Source organism: Littorina saxatilis, linkage group LG4, assembly GCF_037325665.1.
Source record: "Littorina saxatilis isolate snail1 linkage group LG4, US_GU_Lsax_2.0, whole genome shotgun sequence".
In the NCBI taxonomy this organism is placed as follows: domain Eukaryota; kingdom Metazoa; phylum Mollusca; class Gastropoda; order Littorinimorpha; family Littorinidae; genus Littorina; species Littorina saxatilis.
Window position 1 is genome coordinate 48,463,947 of NC_090248.1, and position 14,199 is coordinate 48,478,145.

Sequence of the window (14,199 nt, forward strand, 5' to 3'; positions counted from 1 at the left end):
TCTTTCTCTCTTTCTTTCTCTCTCTCTTTCTTTCTCTCTCTCTCTCTTTCTTCTCTCTCTCTCTCTCTCTCTCTCTCTCTCTCTCTCTCTCTCTCTCTCTCTCTCTCTCTCTCTCTCTCTCTCTCTCTCTCTCTCTCATTTAAGACACTGAGTGTCCAACTTTATACCACTACCACCCTTTATTTTGAGCTTCCTTCCTTTCAGATATATCAACCTTTTTCTCACTCTAGTTCTTTCTTTCTGGGTTTTGTTTGTTTGTCTGTTTGTTTTTTGTTTGTTGTTGTTATAAATTGTTGCTTTGTTTGTCTTTCCTTTTGTCTTGTCATTGTTTCACTTTTCCTTATCAATTCTCTTGTCTTTCTCCTATTATCAACGGCCCTTTTTCTTTTCTCGTTCTTTTCTGTTTCATCCCCAACCCCATCCCCACCCCCCACCCAACCCCAAACCCCATCTCTTCAGCTAACATAATAACAAATATCCTCCGGAATAGCCTAAAATAGCAAAAGTTTTGACGATAGTACTGTTGTTTTCCAGACATTTTCTTAGACGTCGTGGGAAAAGACGTGGGATTTCCCGTCCAGTGTGGAAGTGTTTTGGACAAAGGGTCATTAGCAGACGACAGTTTAGAGTGTCCAGGTGGAGACAATGCTTGCACGACAGACAGACTGGCGCGGCGCTCAACGCTTTCAGCGCAGACGACAGACTCCGACGCGGGCTGACGGAAATGGTCTTCTGTTTTTGTGTACAGGCAAAACGAAAATCGGCGCAAGTCAGTCTGCGCACACCGGATATTCACTCACACGCCTATGTACGCGCGTTCACACTAACACACACACTCACTTACACACACTCACTCATGCACGCACACGCACGTACACACACACACACTGACACACTCACGCATGCACGTACCTACGCACGACTGACACGGACATACACGCACTGTCACACACACACACACACACACACACACACACAGTGACACACACACACTGACACACACACACGCAAGTGCCTACGCAAGAGCGTTCACACAGGCTGACTCGCACACCGGGACACACACACCCACGGCACGCACACACACACACACACACACATGCACTTGGGAAATGAATTTAGAATAAGATCTGCACTAAAAACAGGCAGCCTGTTGATTTTTAGTATTTCAGTGTATGATGCTCTTATCACATATGTCTTCTTCTTTGTTCATGGGCTGAAACTCCCACGTTCACTAATGTTTTAACACGAGTGGATTTTTACGTGTAGGGCCGTTTTTACCCCGCCATTTAGGCAGCCATACGCCGCTTTCGGAGGAATTATCACATGTCAACAACCTGGACGCATCTACAGTATACAGCAGCCGGGATGCTTTTCTCAGAAAGGTAGGTATCTTTAGTGTTACTGCTTAGGTATTATCGCACCACTTGGTAGGAAAACACAGGAGTCTTATCACTGTCAACACAGTCACAGTTTGTGCCCACTTCGAGACTCTTGCAGCGTGCGAATGGATCCATTTCCGGACATGTCTGCCGATATTAGTGACGACACTGGCTCCGCGCAGGCGCCGGGACCTTGGCGCGCGCAACACACGCGGGGTCAAGTACGGAAGCTGTGAACGTTGAAGATAATGATGAAGACTTCAACTCAAGCGGGATTTTAACCCAAAAGTATTGTTTTCACTCGTTGTTGATTGCGGCACTATTATAGGGAACTTCTGGGAAAGTAAGTTAACTGAGAAGGAATATGTATGATTTTTGGTGTGTTTTTTCAATATTGTTTTCTTGTGATTCAGATTTGTCTTGCACTGAAAAGCCTACCTGGATTCTCAACAAGTGTTGTTATTTATAAGAATGAAAACTGTCTTCTTGAAACTGTGCCATTACCTTCAAATAGTACAAGCCAGCATTTTTCTTCAGTGGTCAGTAAACAAATATTTGTTTGATTTTTACGGACAATAGACACAGGGAATACCACATCATAATGATCACAGTTTCTAACAAGTCGCGTAAGGCGAAAATACAACATTTAGTCAAGCTGTCGAACTCACAGAATGAAACTGAACGCAATGCAATTTTTCAGCAAGACCGTATACTCGTAGCATCGTCAGTCCACCGCTCGTGACAAAGGCAGTGAAATTGACAAGAAGAGCGGGGTGGTAGTTGCGCTGAGAAGGATAGCACGCTTTTCTGTACCTCTCTTCGTTTTAACTTTCTGAGCGTGTTTTTAATCCAAACATATCATATCTATATGTTTTTGGAATCAGGAACCGACAAGGAATAAGATGAAAGTGTTTTTAAATCGATTTCGGAAATTTGATTTTGATAATAATTTTTATATTTTTAATTTTCAGACCTTGTTTTTAATCCGAATATAACATATTTATATGTTTTTGGAATCAGAAAATGACGAAGAATAAGATGAACGTAAATTGGGATCGTTTTATAAAAAAATAATTTTAATTACAATTTTCACATTTTTAATTACCAAAGTCATTTATTAATTATTAAGCCACCAAGCTGAAATGCAATACCAAAGTCTGGCCTTCGTCGAAAATTTCTTGGCCAAAATTTCAATCAATTTGATTGAAAAATGAGGGTGGGAGAGTGCCGCCTCAACTTTTACAAAAAGCCGGATATGACGTCATCAAAGACATTTATCGAAAAAATGAAAAAAATTGTTTGGGGATGTCATACCCAGGAACTCTCATGTCAAATTTCATAAAGATCGGTCCAGTAGTTTACTCTCAATCGCTCTACACGCACGCACACACGCACGCACACACATACACCACACCCTCGTCTCGATTCCCCCCTCAACGTTAAAACATTTAGTCAAAACTTGACTAAATGTAAAAATGCGAACGGACAAAGACTGGCGATAGGAGAATAGTTTGCAATCAGGCACGTTTATTTTCATCTGTGTAATACGATATCTGTTCCTTTTCGCGAATTCAGTTGTGAGCATGGGTACGTCCAACTGGTTCATTATGTCATCTGTTAAAGATAACAAATAACAAATTATATTGTTCTTTCTTTAAAAACACCACGCCAGCTCATCAGCTCTTCGTTCTATTATTCCATCTGTGTTTACTGTCAAATACGGACCCTCCCTAACCGCCTTTTCTGTCTGGCTGTCTTTCTGCCTGTCATGTCTCTCTCTCTCTCTCTCTCTCTCTCTCTCTCTCTCTCTCTCTCTCTCTCTCTCTCTCTCTCTCTCTCTCTCTCTCTCTCTCTCTCTCTCTCTCTCTCTCTCTCTGTCCGTCCGTTCGTCCGTCCGTCCGTCCGTCCGTCCACCCGTCCGTCCGTCCGTCCGTCTATCCATCCATCCGTCTGTCCACCCGTCCGTCTGTCCACCCGTCCGTCCGTCCGTCCGTCCATCCGTCCGTCTGTCCGACAGTCCGACCGTCCGTGTCTCTGTCTGTATATCTGCCCTTCTGTCTATCTGTCTGTACGTCAGTTTGTCTGTATACCCGTTCATCAATCAGTCTGTCTGTCTGCCTGTCTCTCTCTCTGTGTCTGTCCGTCTATCTGTCCGGTCCGTCTGTCTGTATTTTCTTGCCTCCTTCAGTTTTGCGTTCCTCCTTTCTTTTCTTTTGTATATTTAGGTTTATCTCTTTCAGACACACCCCCTCCCCCTCCCCCCCTCTCCTCCACCTCTCCCCCTATCTGCCATTCCAGCTTTACGTCCCATAGCACCGTCCTTGCAGCGTCGCAGTCATGAAGTGGTCTGTATGCAATCTTTTCGTCAACGATGATTGGCTGGCTTTCTACGTATGCATCGTGTGCTTCTGCTAGCTTGTATCAGGATTCTGCGCGCCACCGCAAAGAGGAATTAAAATACTGCAGCACCATTATGCAGGAACTGTATAGCAACAGGGTTGTTGTATTGTTATTGTTAGGACGAGCCGATTGTGATAGGTCGAGGCGCAGCCGCTCAGTGCAGAGCAGTTTGAAATGCGCCAAGTTGTCTTTGGTCAATACTTTTTGGGTTCGTTTAGTACCGCTTTATGCCACGCAAATCGGTTCAAAATCCGTGTTTATGTGTTTTTGGCAGAGTTGTGAGGTATTCAGGTTCTTTACGGACACATATGACGGAATTATTTTCAATTCTAAATGAACTCAACGCACTTGGAAGAATATATCGGTTACTGTGACAATTTAAATCAAAAGGACACTGACTCGGCTCTCGTGAGGTTACGCTGCAGATGGTAAACACTTTTCTCGAAAACAGCTTGCAACACAGCAGCCACTGTGTTCAATACATACTAAAGAAGCTTCTCGATCGTTTGACACAAAATGTCAAACTGATGACAACAAGTCATTTGAATTTAAGTTATGCAATTTCCGCCGCCTACAACATTTAGTTTAAAACCACAAAGGTATATGTGTTTTCTAGGGGGAATAGCAATGTCAACGGCTTTTCATGCGTTGTGCGGAAACAAATGACGGAATTACCCACACTGAATGTACTTTGTGCACTTGGAAAATAAATCGGTAACTGCGACAATTGAAGCAAAAGGATATTGCCTCTGCTGTCACTAGTTTACGGTTAGTCGGTTTATACGTTTTTTCGTAGGTGTGAGTGTGTATTGTTTTTACGTGCAACAACACCGCAGCCATTGTGTTCCATACACACCACAGAAGCTTCTCGATCATCGGACGGAAAATTTCAAACTAATGACAACACGCTATTTGAATTTCAGCTTCACGTGATGACCGGACACATATAACATCTTTAACCAGAAATAACCACCATCACACAAAGGCTTATGTGTTTTATATTGAAATCAAACAACGAGTTCTCTGTGGAGTATCAACACGACCCAGCCAAACTGGCCTTCTGAGGGTGACGAACTTGAAAGCCACGCGTCAACGACTCGTGCAGTGACAAAGGAAACTCTGTTCTACGCTGGTGTGGACCGGAGAAGTAGGTCAGGGAACATCACAGGCCCGGCGACAGTGACCGGGAGTGATTTCTTCCTGAGCGGGTCCTCGGTCTTAGTTGTTGCTTCTCAGTCAGGACCTTTCCGTCCTTGCTCTGCAGTCTAGAAGCACAGCGCTAACACAGTGGACACGTCTCGGTGGACAAAAAGGAAGTAAACCTGGCATAGCTGATACTTATCAGTCACTTTGATTCTATTCGTCTCGTACAGCCCTCATCCTCTAAGACGACTCAAAAGGTGGCATTGACTGGTCGTTGAAACAACCTGCAGCATGCAAGCTGAATTTTTCTCAAATTCCAAACAGCTTGTCGAGTGGAAAATCGCAGTTTTTCTGACAAAAACCTGACGACTGATTTAGTGTTACACAAAGAATAACGAACTGCAATATTTGCTAAAGGTCGACATTTGAGAAGGAAGCTCACCCATACACCAAACCAGGAAAATCAATTATTGCTCAGCAGAATTGTGACCCGACAAACTGACATCAAAGATTAGACAGACCAATTGAATAATTATATCGGACCACGATCAACCTTTTCTGTCCTCCCGGGATGTAAGGGGGTTTTGCGAACGCAACAGGCAAACTGAGTCCACTTCAAACTTTGAACCACAAGGAAACTTCATATCTCACGAGTATCGTCTCCTCTAAACTGCGCGGATGTTTTCCAATTTAAAGAGGACGTGAAAGTGGGACATTGAGTCAGGCAGTGCTTAGCTTAAATGCTGGGTTAATTAAAGGAAGGATGCAGACGATATCTCTTCGTCACACATTAGGACGGTCAGCAAGTAGCACTCAGCTCACGCTGCCTAAATACGCCGCTTCGATCTCCATCCGTGCGTAGGCCAGCCACAGCGGACTTTCAACCTCATGCGTGCTGCTGGCGCCAAAGTTTTGACTCATCTGTGAGAGTCAAACTTAGTTGATGGTTAGCAAACACACACGAGGTTGGCTCGGAACATGCACTGCGTGTCAAGAGTGAATGTTACGTTTTGATTCATTATTTTGCAGCTAGCGTGGGTGGTTTGTGCGTGTTTTGGGATAAAAAGTCCACACCACTTGTACAAAGTTTAAAAGAATAAATGACACGAGATTGTGAAACAATGCAACGTCGCTTCGCGGACAAAAGACATTGGGGTTCTACACTCGCGACATTTCTGATCGAAGAGTTGCTTCTTTGCAATTGCTCTGTCAGAATTGAATGACTTTCATGTGACGATTGTTTTGTCATCACCCAGTGACTTGCTTGTGACGAAGAATGTTCATTCAACAAATGAATATAAGCAATGGTTCCAGGCTGAGAGAAAGCAGTGAAACACATTTGAACGTTTGAAGCTGAACTTGTGTCGGGCCATTGACAGTACTTGTCTTTGGAACTTTGCAATATCGGATTTTTTTGCAAAAGGTGAGATTTAGAAAATTCTCTCTCTCTCTCTCTCTCTCTCTCTCTCTCTCTCTCTCTCTCTCTCTCTCTCTCTCTCTCTCTCTCTCTCTCTCTCTCTCTCTCTCTCTATTTTGAATGACTAGAAAACTAGATGGGTAACGCATGCAAAGGCAGTTCTGTGTGAAAATGGATTTTACCAAGTTTGGATGTTTGGATGTGGAAACGAGAGGGTGTTTTTTGCAGAACTGAAGGAGAGGCTCTGCAGTTCCTTCTGCCATGATTGGCGTAATCATTTGGACTCGAGTGAGCGCCTATCACTGTATGGAAATTATAAAGCCTGTTTTGAAAAAGAACGTTATGTGGGCATTTTATGGAAAGATGTGTACAGAAATGTCATCGCTCAATTTAGATTGGGCGTTTCACAGATAAATATCCACAGATATCGCTTCCAAAATTCAACAGAAAACAAGTGTTGTCCCTTTTGTGAAGATAAATTAGAGACCGAAATCCATTTTTTGTTTGAATGCCAAACATATTGTGAGCTAAGAATAAAGTATTTAGCACAGTTTTTAAGTGTTGGTGATCAGTTGGGCAGTATGACTGCAATGTTTAAAAAACAAGACACAGAAACAATTGTAGATTTAGCAAAGTTTTTGTTTTTTGCATTTCAGTTAAGACTGTCAATGTTAAATAGTAATGAGGATTAATTGTCGCTGAAGGTTTTGTTGTTGCTGTATTTATTGTTCGGTTGTATGTATATATTAGGCAGCATTGATGTGCAAGATTATAGATAGAGGAAAGCTTGGAACAAACCACTGTGTATTTTGCATACGTTTCAATATCATGTTTTCTATTTTTTCCTGTGATTCATGTGTACCCCCCCCCCCCCCCCCCCATTGAAAGGGGCTGTAGGCCCATATTCAATTAAACTGTGTCAGTGTCAGTGTCAGTGTCAGTGTCAGTGTCTCTCTCTCTCTCTCCCTCTCTCTCTCTATTTTGAATGACTAGAAAACTAGATTTTAAGTAGTAGACCGTTTTGGGTGGAGTGTTGGAATCTGCAAGAAATGACGGTTTCATATCAGCCTTTCTCGAGGACAGTACTCACTATCACCGAGTCCCTTTTTCTCTCAAAGAGAAAAATAAAGCACAAAGAAAACAAATACAGACACATACTATCACATGCTTTGGTCAGTTGCAACGAACTCTCATGGGACAAATGTGAGCAATCGTAACTCTAAAAAGTATAGTGTAGGCTACACGGAAACAAGCTGCCGATTGTTCTCTTTGTCAAACGTTAACAATAAAATCGGTGACAATTTCGTCGTCTCAGTAACACATTTCTCCAACAGCTCCAACAGTGAAATGCCTGTGTTCAGAAACGCCTTAATGGATCAGTTTAATATGAGTTTTGTTTGGACGATATTTTATAGCCTCATAGTTTAAATGAATCTAGCCAAAATACCCCCCCCCCCCTCTCTCTATATATATCTCCGTCCCTCTCTCTCTCTCCTCCCTTTCTCTCCCTTCCTTGCTCTCTCCGATCGTAGTATGTTAATCTCTCTCTCTCTCTCTCTCTCTCTCTCTCTCTCTCTCTCTCTCTCTCTCTCTCTCTCTCTCTCTCTCTCTCTCTCTCTCTCTCTCTCTCTCTCTCTCTCTCTCTCTCTCTCTCTCTCTCTTTACAATTACAACTGTCAGTTGGTTCAACTCAAGTGCAGCAAGTTAGGGAACATAGATTATTGGGTGTTACCATTGATCAAGAATTGAAATGGCAAACTCATTTGAGTAATATCTGCAAAATAGTATCAAAGAATTTGTACCTGTTATCAAAATTAAGGCATTACGCAGATTCTGAAGCACTCAAAATGTTATATTACGCCCACATAATGCCTCATATAAACTACGTTTCAACACTTTGGGGTAACTGCAGTGATGTTCATTTAAAAAGACTCAATTCCCTGCATCGCCGAGCTGCAAAACTTATTCTGTATGATTTGAATAGGTCCACGGATGATAAACTAAAGCTCCTGAATTTCCTCCCCTTGAAAGATCAGTTGACGTTAAACAAGGCTGTGTTCATGTATAACATTCTAAATGACGACTGTCCTAAATATTTGCAATCACATTTCAAACATGCCACAAAAAGATATGGGTCCCAAAAAATCATCCCTCCTATACCTCGCATAGACCTCTACAAATCGAGCTTAGCCTTCTCAGGAGCATTTCTCTGGAACTCCTTCCCCCAACAGATAAGAAATGCAACTTCAGTGAAAATGTTTAAGAGACAGTCACGTTCACACATCATTCGTGAATGAAATGTCTTGTTAGATGTATTTTGCTAAACATTTTGTACTAGTGTTAACGGCTGATCTGAACAACTTCATTCCCAAATGAAAGATATAACTATGTCAATGTAATTCTGTAATTTTTGAGTTCTCCTTATGTAATTCCTTAAATGCACATTGTGTTGCATTCCATACAATGTATTTCTGTATTTTATATGATTCAATCTATATTTTGTACGTGCGTCCGTCTTTACGTGTTGTATAAAGGACAGGTTGGAAGAATAGGCTTTGCCTAAAACCTTTATCCTTTTGTAATAAAGTTCTGAGTCTGAGTCTGAGTCTCTCTCTCTCGCTCTCTCTCTCTCTCTCTCTCTCTCTCTTTCTATCTCTCTCTCTCTCTCTCTCTCTCTCTCTCTCTCTCTCTCTCTCTCTCTCTCTCTCTCTCTCTCTCTCTCTCTCTCTTTCTCTTCGATCTCCCTTCCTCTCTCTCTCGCTGTCTCTGCCTCCCTCCCTCCTCGCTCTCTTTGCCGCCCCCTTTCTCTTTCTCTCTCTCTTCTCTATGCTTACATTCACTACATTCTTTTACTGGTATTCAATAAGAACAAAAACGTGGACCGGCGCTTTTTACGCCCCTGACGTGTTCACCGTTATGGATGTTGACAGTTGGCCGCCGTTATCCCTAAGTGCTCCACAACATTCGCTTAGAATCATACAACCTACCAGTAGTTGTTGCCAACGTGACGCAAACTAAATTCTTGCATAAATGTGGATATTCCTGTGACATGCTAATGTAACTGTCCATCACCTCTCCCCACCCCTTCCCACCACCACCCTCCCTATCACCGCCCTGATTTGTAAGTGTAACTGACTGCACCTCTTGACTTTCTAGTAATACACCCCGGAAAGACAATCGGAAGGCCATTGTTGAATTTGTCACGATGTCCTCTTGAGATTAGGTTGAGAGAACATGACTATGGAGGTCTGCTGTTAATGAGATTACGTAATTTATTACTCAGCAGTTGCACCATCGTCCCCTCCCTGTGTTTTACGTGTCATTGACATTTTTCCTATCGATTTTCGTTTTAACATTGTCCTTCCCACACACAAATGTCACAGATTCAAACGTATGTCAAGCACACACTGGGATTGCCGCTCCAATTGTTCAATTTTGAGACACCTCTAGATCTCTTGTCTATATATCTGTCTGTCTGTCTCTCTGTTTGTCTGTCTGCCTGTCTGCCTGCCTGCCTGCCTGCCTGCTTGCCTGCCTCTCTGCTTGTCCGTCCGTCCGTCTGTTCGTCTGTTCGTCTGTATATATATATATATATATATATATAAAACATCAGAAATTGTGAAAGAAACAATTGAAAGTCAGCAGAGACTTTCTTCCGAGATTTGTTAAAATCTCTTAGCAGAGATAGAGAGAGAAATAAGTATCCCTTCACAGACAGCCTATTGGGAGCATCAGACCCTCCTCAAGGGGGACCGAGATTTACAGAGCAAAGTCCCTTTGTGGGGGACGTATCGCAAGGTAATCTAGTCCTGAGGAGGACCATTGTATTTGTACCTAGACCAGACACGTGTTTCGACACTATTGTGTCTCATCAGTGGTCAGGTGGTACTGATGGCGAGAGTTGTCAACCCATGGTATCCAACTAAGAAGCAAACCATTCTCTGAATGGTAGCTTCTGTTGGCATGGGAGACTACCCTCATCTGACAACCCCAAGAGGATATCTGTGAAGGGAAACACTTTGATTTAAGGCCAAAGTGTAGAATTGATATTTATTAAGAAAGAATTTAGAAATTTAGACAAGTTTTAACCAAGAAATTAGGTTAAAACAAGGGAAATTTGAAAAGCCTAAAGGGAGGTAACTCTGTACCAGCCCGCAGATCCAGAAATGGATACGCGAACAAGTTAGATCTAATTTTGAAAAGGTTAAACAGGAAAAGCGGTCAACTTTTCACTGCTGTTCAACACAGGACTTGGTAAAGAAGAAGTTTTCTGCTTTATTCAATTGGATCGCTTTAAAGGCGATGCAACTTTCACGGTGACCACATTATAAAACATCAGAAATTGTGAAAGAAACAATTGAAAGTCAGCAGAGACTTTCTTCCGAGATTTGTTAAAATCTCTTAGCAGAGATAGAGAGAGAAATAAGTATCCCTTCACAGACAGCCTATTGGGAGCATCAGACCCTCCTCAAGGGGGACCGAGATTTACAGAGCAAAGTCCCTTTGTGGGGGACGTATCGCAAGGTAATCTAGTCCTGAGGAGGACCATTGTATTTGTACCTAGACCAGACACGTGTTTCGACACTATTGTGTCTCATCAGTGGTCAGGTGGTACTGATGGCGAGAGTTGTCAACCCATGGTATCCAACTAAGAAGCAAACCATTCTCTGAATGGTAGCTTCTGTTGGCATGGGAGACTACCCTCATCTGACAACCCCAAGAGGATATCTGTGAAGGGAAACACTTTGATTTAAGGCCAAAGTGTAGAATTGATATTTATTAAGAAAGAATTTAGAAATTTAGACAAGTTTTAACCAGGAAATTAGGTTAAAACAAGGGAAATTTGAAAAAGCCTAAAGGGAGGTAACTCTGTACCAGCCTGCAGATCCAGAAATGGATACGCGAACAAGTTAGATCTAATTTTGAAAAGGTTAAACAGGAAAAGCGGTCAACTTTTCACTGCTGTTCAACACAGGACTTGGTAAAGAAGAAGTTTTCTGCTTTATTCAATTGGATCGCTTTAAAGGCGATGCAACTTTCACGGTGACCACATTATAAAACATCAGAAATTGTGAAAGAAACAATTGAAAGTCAGCAGAGACTTTCTTCCGAGATTTGTTAAAATCTCTTAGCAGAGATAGAGAGAGAAATAAGTATCCCTTCACAGACAGCCTATTGGGAGCATCAGACCCTCCTCAAGGGGGACCGAGATTTACAGAGCAAAGTCCCTTTGTGGGGGACGTATCGCAAGGTAATCTAGTCCTGAGGAGGACCATTGTATTTGTACCTAGACCAGACACGTGTTTCGACACTATTGTGTCTCATCAGTGGTCAGGTGGTACTGATGGCGAGAGTTGTCAACCCATGGTATCCAACTAAGAAGCAAACCATTCTCTGAATGGTAGCTTCTGTTGGCATGGGAGACTACCCTCATCTGACAACCCCAAGAGGATATCTGTGAAGGGAAACACTTTGATTTAAGGCCAAAGTGTAGAATTGATATTTATTAAGAAAGAATTTAGAAATTTAGACAAGTTTTAACCAGGAAATTAGGTTAAAACAAGGGAAATTTGAAAAAGCCTAAAGGGAGGTAACTCTGTACCAGCCTGCAGATCCAGAAATGGATACGCGAACAAGTTAGATCTAATTTTGAAAAGGTTAAACAGGAAAAGCGGTCAACTTTTCACTGCTGTTCAACACAGGACTTGGTAAAGAAGAAGTTTTCTGCTTTATTCAATTGGATCGCTTTAAAGGCGATGCAACTTTCACGGTGACCACATTATAAAACATCAGAAATTGTGAAAGAAACAATTGAAAGTCAGCAGAGACTTTCTTCCGAGATTTGTTAAAATCTCTTAGCAGAGATAGAGAGAGAAATAAGTATCCCTTCACAGACAGCCTATTGGGAGCATCAGACCCTCCTCAAGGGGGACCGAGATTTACAGAGCAAAGTCCCTTTGTGGGGGACGTATCGCAAGGTAATCTAGTCCTGAGGAGGACCATTGTATTTGTACCTAGACCAGACACGTGTTTCGACACTATTGTGTCTCATCAGTGGTCAGGTGGTACTGATGGCGAGAGTTGTCAACCCATGGTATCCAACTAAGAAGCAAACCATTCTCTGAATGGTAGCTTCTGTTGGCATGGGAGACTACCCTCATCTGACAACCCCAAGAGGATATCTGTGAAGGGAAACACTTTGATTTAAGGCCAAAGTGTAGAATTGATATTTATTAAGAAAGAATTTAGAAATTTAGACAAGTTTTAACCAGGAAATTAGGTTAAAACAAGGGAAATTTGAAAAAGCCTAAAGGGAGGTAACTCTGTACCAGCCTGCAGATCCAGAAATGGATACGCGAACAAGTTAGATCTAATTTTGAAAAGGTTAAACAGGAAAAGCGGTCAACTTTTCACTGCTGTTCAACACAGGACTTGGTAAAGAAGAAGTTTTCTGCTTTATTCAATTGGATCGCTTTAAAGGCGATGCAACTTTCACGGTGACCACATTATAAAACATCAGAAATTGTGAAAGAAACAATTGAAAGTCAGCAGAGACTTTCTTCCGAGATTTGTTAAAATCTCTTAGCAGAGATAGAGAGAGAAATAAGTATCCCTTCACAGACAGCCTATTGGGAGCATCAGACCCTCCTCAAGGGGGACCGAGATTTACAGAGCAAAGTCCCTTTGTGGGGGACGTATCGCAAGGTAATCTAGTCCTGAGGAGGACCATTGTATTTGTACCTAGACCAGACACGTGTTTCGACACTATTGTGTCTCATCAGTGGTCAGGTGGTACTGATGGCGAGAGTTGTCAACCCATGGTATCCAACTAAGAAGCAAACCATTCTCTGAATGGTAGCTTCTGTTGGCATGGGAGACTACCCTCATCTGACAACCCCAAGAGGATATCTGTGAAGGGAAACACTTTGATTTAAGGCCAAAGTGTAGAATTGATATTTATTAAGAAAGAATTTAGAAATTTAGACAAGTTTTAACCAGGAAATTAGGTTAAAACAAGGGAAATTTGAAAAAGCCTAAAGGGAGGTAACTCTGTACCAGCCTGCAGATCCAGAAATGGATACGCGAACAAGTTAGATCTAATTTTGAAAAGGTTAAACAGGAAAAGCGGTCAACTTTTCACTGCTGTTCAACACAGGACTTGGTAAAGAAGAAGTTTTCTGCTTTATTCAATTGGATCGCTTTAAAGGCGATGCAACTTTCACGGTGACCACATTATAAAACATCAGAAATTGTGAAAGAAACAATTGAAAGTCAGCAGAGACTTTCTTCCGAGATTTGTTAAAATCTCTTAGCAGAGATAGAGAGAGAAATAAGTATCCCTTCACAGACAGCCTATTGGTATATATATAGATATAGGTATAAATAAAATTTAAATTCTGAGAAAGTATGTCTTGAATCTATCTCCCGCTATGAAGGCATTATAAACGTAACGACAGACAGACATACGTGTGCGTGTGTGTGATTGCGCGCAGAGACGAATTATGACAATGTAACTGTTCATTCCTTCTGATGTAAACGATCACGTTCACAATCGTATCTCTGCCTTTGATTTAAACAAGATTGTATAAAGGAAATACAGGATGGCATATGTATATGCGATATAAACATTAATTGTGACCACACAACAAGCTAAGCTTATATTAAGTGTGGTTATAAATATGTACATCTAGATAGGAAATGTTATTTCACTGCCTTTGACTACCGGCACGGTTGGCCTAGTGGTAAGGCGTCCGCCCCGTGATCGGGAGGTCGTGGGTTCGAACCCCGGCCGGGTCATACCTAAGACTTTAAAATTGGCAATCTAGCGTCTGGCATTATGGGGTTAGTGCTAGGACTGGT

At 42.0% G+C, this 14,199-nt stretch overlaps 1 protein-coding gene across 1 annotated transcript in view; it reads left to right on the forward strand.

The window, feature by feature from the left end:
• The first annotated feature begins 3,832 nt into the window (after nt 1–3,832).
• LOC138964946 (uncharacterized) overlaps nt 3,833–14,199 on the forward strand; it is an 18,247-nt gene continuing 7,880 nt past the window's right edge. The window contains exon 1 of the mRNA XM_070337025.1: nt 3,833–6,345. The gene's annotated coding sequence lies outside the window, so the exon portion shown is untranslated. The remainder of the gene's footprint in view (nt 6,346–14,199) is intronic.